Raw genomic sequence first — 6,683 nt, forward strand, 5'->3', positions numbered from 1 at the left:
GTTTTCGACACCAAGATAAACTTTGTTAGCATCTCTTCAAGGCTCGACTTCTTTTCCTGTTGGTAAGGTGGTTTTTGAAAACCCAGAGGATGCTGTGGCCTTTGATTACCTTGACCACCTCACGAGAAGTTGGGATGGTTCTTCCAACTTGCATTACTATATGGGTTATTTTTAGATCTAGAATTATTATTACCCATATATTGAACTTGTTCCTCCTCGATGCTAGGGTTGAAGGATTGATATTCTGTGTATGCTCCTTCTCCATTTGAATCGCACCTTATCACTGGATATACCTGAGTAGAACCACACAAACTGTTAATCTTTTTATGTAAAAGTTCTACTTGGTTAGATAGTATAGTAACCGCATCGAGGTTGAAAACACTGGCTACTTTTGTCGGCTTTGTTCTCATGACTGGCCACTGATAGTTATTCAGTGACATCTCTTCAATAAATTTGTAAGCCACTTCAGGTGTTTTGTTATTGATAGTCCCACTAGCAGCTGCATCGATAAGTTGCCTTATTGAGGGGTTCACGCCGTTGTAAAACGTTTGAACCTGCAACCATAAAGGTAACCCATGGTGAGGGCACCTTCTCAATAGGTCCTTGTATCTCTCTCATGCATAATAGAGTGTCTCTAGATCCATCTACACAAAAGAAGAGATATCATTCCTCAATTTAGCCATTTTAGCTGGCAGAAAATATTTAAGTAAAAATTTTTTGGTCATTTGTTCCCAAGTAGTGATTAACCCTCGTGGTAACGAGTTCAACCACTGTTTAGCTTTGTTTCTCAACGAAAAGGGAAACAACCAAAGGCAAATGGCATCATCAGAAATGCCATTGATCTTAAAAGTGTCGCAAAACTCTAAGAAATTCGCCAAATGAGCATTTGGGTCCTCGTCCTGCAAACCATCAAACTGAACAAACTGTTGGATCATTTGAATTGTGTTAGGTTTCAGTTCAAAATTATTTGCAGCAACAGCAGGCCTAACTATACTTGACTCAGTTCCTATTAAAGTAGGTTTTGCATAATCATACATAGTCCATGGAGCAAGATTCTAATTTACTGGATCAACAGTAATCACAGGAGGTAGCGGATTTTCTTGATTTTCAACCATCTCCTCGGTTATGGTGTGAATGATGTCCTCTTGCTCTTCCTCTGTGTATCTTAGGCTTCGCCTTATTTCTCTTCGGTTTCTGCGAGCTGTGCGATCAATCTCACTAACAAAAAGTAATGGTTCCGACAGGTTTCTTCTAGTCATACACTTATAAAAACTTGCCAGAAGCAAATAAACGAAAAATTAGCAAAGAAAATAAAAATTTGAATTGCAATAAAAGTAAAATGGCTAAAGTAATAAAACTTGAGTGTTCCTAATATCTTAGTTCTCCGACAATGGCGCCAAAAACTTGGTGTGTGATGTGAATCGTGATAAGTTTTATAATTTATGAATGTCCATTCTCGAAAACTAACTATTATCACGGCAAAGGCAAGGACACCTTATCAAATAGTAGTATAGCTTATGGCAAGACCAGGATGCTAAACCCAAAGGAACTAAAAGTACTAGTATTAACTTTCTTTTTATTATCTAGCCTAAAAATAAGGTTTGTTTTATCTAAACTAATTACTAAACTAAGAATGCACAGTAAGTAAATTGGGGAAATAACTTTTGGTAAAATTGAATGATTTGGACAATTTCTAAGGGAAAAATCCACCTAGACTTCATTTGTTATTGACTCTGAATCAGGCGATTTATTCACTTGACTTGATCTGTAGAAACCCTAATTTATATTATTATCTCTCTCGAGACTAACAGCGTCTAACCCTAGGTTGATTAATTGAAATCTCTTTCTAATTAACTCCCTAGTGTTGCATTAACTCGATATATGGATTCCCTTATTAGGTTTCACCCTAATCCGGAAAAATCTTGTCACCCTATCTCTAGGCCTGTAATCAACTCCGCTTAATTATGTTAGATCTACTCTTAGATAGGGACTTTTACTCCTCTGAATAAGCACATCAATACTTGAATCAATATCCTGGAATATTAAAGCAAGAATTAAGAATTCATAATTAAGAACAAGTCAAATATTTATCATACAATTCAGATAATAATAGCAAGATCCATCTTAGGTTTGATTCCCCTTAGGTATTTAGGGAGTTTAGTTCATATTTATGAAAGAAAACATCTTAAAAGAATAATGATAAAAAAACATAAAGAAAACCCAAGAACTCTTGAAGGAAATTGAAGAGAGATCTTCAGTCTTAAAGGTGAATTCGGCTTCTAAGATGGATCAATCAACTTTCCTCGAGTAATTCCTTGCCTCCTCTCCCCCTTCTCCCTTTCATCCTCCTCTAGTGTGTTTTTATAAGCTTCAGAATGCCTAAAAGCCCTCGAGAGTGGCCTTTTCCGAATGGGACTAAACTAGGAATTGGCAGGGACACGCCCGTGTGACACACCCGTGTGTGATTTCTCCAATCCGTGTTCAAGGCTATTAAATAGACAAGGGCGTGTGGTCTACCCGCGTGAGGAAGTCCAGGTTGTGTTGATTTCCCACGTTGGCCCATTTTCTCCGTTTTCACCCGTTTCTCACTTTTTTTTTCTCCTATGCTCATCTAAGTATAAAACATGAAATTAAAGGATTAGGAGCATTGAATTCACCAAATTTAAGGATAAATCATTCAAAAATGTGCTATGCATAGGGTAAAAATATGTATAAATTATGGTTTATCAGTGTGCACGATAGTTTATCGAATACCATAATGGTATTCTCCAACCAAAACTCCGACCTTTCTGGGTCATCATCTATACTAGCCCGAAATTCCTCGGCCCCTTGTTTTCAAATCTTATCCACTGAAGGTTTCTCCCTCCTAATCATGTCCATGCCTTGTAGAGCTACCGGGGCATACTAAGGGATCGGAGGAGGTGGGGGAGGTGGAGTGTTTGGATTCACACGAACGAACTCCGTGTACCAAGCGTCCATCATTCGGGGATAGGCTTCTCTAGCCCCACCACCTTGGCCCATAGTCACAAGCCCACTCTTAACTGGCGCGGTCCCTTCGACAGGAGCCGGCGCGTTACTCTCTACGTCATCCACCGTGGCTCTATCAGGATCCATTTACTATATAAAAATACAATTTATAATTATCAGAAGTCGTCACACTATCAATATACAATTATGGCATGTATAGCTAGACCCGTACTATCGCTAGGTTAGTCCTAGAACCGATTAAACCATAGCTCTGATACCATTAAATGAAACACCCCATAACTGTAATCCACGCTGGAGCGGAATATGAGGCATTAACAAACTCGATCTCATGCACACAAACGTTTCCCAAGTTACCAAGACTTGGTCCAATTTAAAACTTTTTCAATTTCTACTTTAAACTTCTTATTATGGGCCTACGAGTGCCAAATCAACTATTGAAAATAATTCAGGATCAATTCGGGTCCTTAAACCATCTATAGAAAAATTGACTTTGAAACAAGGCACACGCCCGTGTAAAAGGGAAACACACCCGTGTGGCCATTTCAGCATGGTCGTGTTGACAGGTCGTGTGGCTTACACGGTCTAAGCAATATAGGGACACGCCCGTGTCCTCCACCCGTGTGGAATTAATTCTAAATACACACCTACAGGGGTTTTCACACGGCCTAGCACACGCCCATGTCCCTGGCCCGTGTCCTTTACACGGCTATGACATGCCCATGTCCCTGGCCTGTGTTCTTCACACGGCTATGACATGCCCGTGTCCTAGCCCGTGTGCAAAAACCTGAACATTCTATTTTTGACGTCAGCATCCCCAAAATGTCACACGGCCAAGGCACACGCCCGTGTACTAGGCCGTGCCTTTTACACGGCTAAGATGCACGGCTGTGTCTTTGCCCGTGTGTTTACTACCATGCATACTGACTTGAAAACTACGTGCAAGGGACACATGGCTGGACCACACGTCCATAGGGCAGACCGTGTCTCACACACGGGCTAGACACAAGCCCGTGTGTCTACCCGTGTGGACAGTATAAGACTATTTACCAAGCCTTTTTGCCACCCTTACTTACACAACCTATGCATTAACAACCAAAACCAATACAAGGCTATCTCATACAACCAAATCAGCCACAGTAAACAACATTCTATGTGTGCATTTTATTCATCTATGAAAATAACATCTTTGTATATAAATCAAAATGAATGTTAGCCATCATTCAAGGCTTAATACAAAATGAGGAATTTATCCCAAACCAACACATTAGGCCAAATTAATAGTAACCTACAGTACAAGCCTAATTACCTATACATGCCATATTCAAAAATATAAATCAAACTATACCAAATGCTTCGATTAATAGTGTGATTGATATCTCTAACTTCTGTTGATCCTTGAGCTAGATAGGCGACACTATAAGAAAATGGAAAAGGACAGGGAGTAACCATAAAGCTTAGTAAGTTGCACATAAATGAATATACAACATAACTTTACGATTCACCAACAAGCTCATAACATACAATTGGGCATAAACAAAAACTTACTCATCAATATCCGGTACACATCGTATATCATAAAATAGGCTTATATTCTATATATACACCACACAGGTACCTGTACCACTCACAACACAGTTATACTTTCCTCGTTAACTTGAAATCATAACTTTCACCGTTGAACCATTTGGAACACCATCAGATATTCATTAAGCCTAAAACATGGGGTAAGGTGCCGATGCCATGTCCCCAACATGGTCTTACACAAGCTCTAGCATATCTGTGCTGATGCTATGTCCCAGACATGGTCTTATACTGAAACATCTCGTAGCCGATGCATGTCCCAGACATGTCTTACATTGACTTACGTCTCGAGGCCGATGCATGTCCCAAACATGTCTTACACTAGCACTCGTCTCAATGCTGATGCCATGTCCCAGACATGGTCTTACACTGGCTCTCATAATGTGGCTGATGCATCCCAGACATGTCTTACACTAGCTCACAATAACCCATATGTTATGGCATGAATATCCGATTTATTTTCTAGGTTCAAACGAGAGCTCTACTATCTCTATTACCATCATGCTTTCTTAATTCCACAATCAAGCAATTCATGCTATATTAAATTTAAGTACAATTCAACACATACATTAACATTGTAGTTGTATTATTTACATACAACTTACCTTGGATTACAAAATGTGGCGACTAGTCGATTTAGTTGATTTCTTTGGCTTTCCCCTAGTCTAGATTTGGATTCAGTATTTCTTGCCCTATAATAACAAAATGCACTTATTTAGTCACTTTATCAATCTAGGCACTCTACAATTCATAATTGGGCAAAATGACCAATTTGTCCCTAGACTTTTACAAAATGACCACTTTACCCCTAAGCCCGAAAATCGATTTTTATCGAATTTCTTCACACCTTAAGCCTAGCCGAACCCTTTCTACTCCTATAGCAAATAAAAAATTTCCACTATTTCACACACTTATCATCTATTTTACAACTTATGCAAAATAGTCCTTTTAGGTGTTTTCATGCTAACACCTTTCACAAAAGTTGTTTATAAGACACCCAGGACTCATTTTCTTCCATAAAAACTCAGAAAAAATTACAAATCCTTTCATAGAAAAACCTTAAACTCTTAATCATTTTGCAAAATAGTACCTTCATTTGAAAGCTTACGCTTCAAGGGTCTCAAAAATGCAATAATCATCAACAAAGGGTATGGAAATCACTTAGTTGTGGTCAACTAAGTAGCTAAAATTTCAAGCTCCCAAAGCCCTATCTTTTCTGGTAAAATTGGTGAAGAAGGAGAGGTGAAAGAGATGATATCATCCTTTGATTATTTTATTTCTACTTTAGCCAAAAAGTCAAAAATCAATTACCTAACCTTGAAAATTTTCAATTCGTTGTCCTTATGGCCGGCCACCCTATTTCTAAGGGTCTAATTGCCCTTTAAAGGCCCACAATATTTATTCCCTAGCTATTTGACACCTTTAGCTATCAATTCAGGACTTTTGTACTTTATGCAATTGAGTCCTTTTTCGCAATTGGGCTCACAAACGTCAAAATTACTACACCAAATTTTCATGCACTATTAAAATCATGCTATAACATCAAAATAATAATGGAATAATTTATTCGATTCTGGATTTGTGGTCCTGAGACCACTATTCCGACTAGCCCCAAATTCAGGATGTTACACTCATTAAGTCAAAACAAGACATATCATTTAGCTTATTAAATATCCATACATGAAACATTAGCAAACATTACCAATTAGTCGAATAATATCTTGTTCATTACCAATTCATATGCATTTTACTATTATTATTAATCATATTCAGTCACAAATAGGCAAATCATATTACACCCAACTCACATGCTCAATAACTGATCCAAATTACCTGTACCTAGCCATTCATCACTTCATCTATTCGGCTATCAAATTACCTATAAAATTTATACCCATTTCATTAAAATAAAATTTACCCTTTTGAGCACAATTGACAATTCAAACATACCTATTTTGCATGCAAATTATATGTCAAACCATTCAATTAGACAGCTATTTTGTCATCAAATCTAACCTCAATAGGTCACACCATTATCAAAATCACATGCTTATCAAAATGAACCAATTACCAAAGCCAAATTTACTACCACATATATATAGCACATTTCGTAA

General features: G+C 37.9%; 1 non-coding gene across 1 annotated transcript; it reads left to right on the forward strand.

The window, feature by feature from the left end:
* Positions 1–570: 570 nt before the first annotated feature.
* LOC128283311 (small nucleolar RNA R71) lies at positions 571–677 on the forward strand. Its single transcript, XR_008273652.1, has one exon. It is a non-coding gene; the product is annotated as a small nucleolar RNA R71 (small nucleolar RNA).
* Positions 678–6,683: the final 6,006 nt, after the last annotated feature.

Source organism: Gossypium arboreum, chromosome 10 (genome assembly GCF_025698485.1).
Source record: "Gossypium arboreum isolate Shixiya-1 chromosome 10, ASM2569848v2, whole genome shotgun sequence".
Lineage (NCBI taxonomy): Eukaryota > Viridiplantae > Streptophyta > Magnoliopsida > Malvales > Malvaceae > Gossypium > Gossypium arboreum.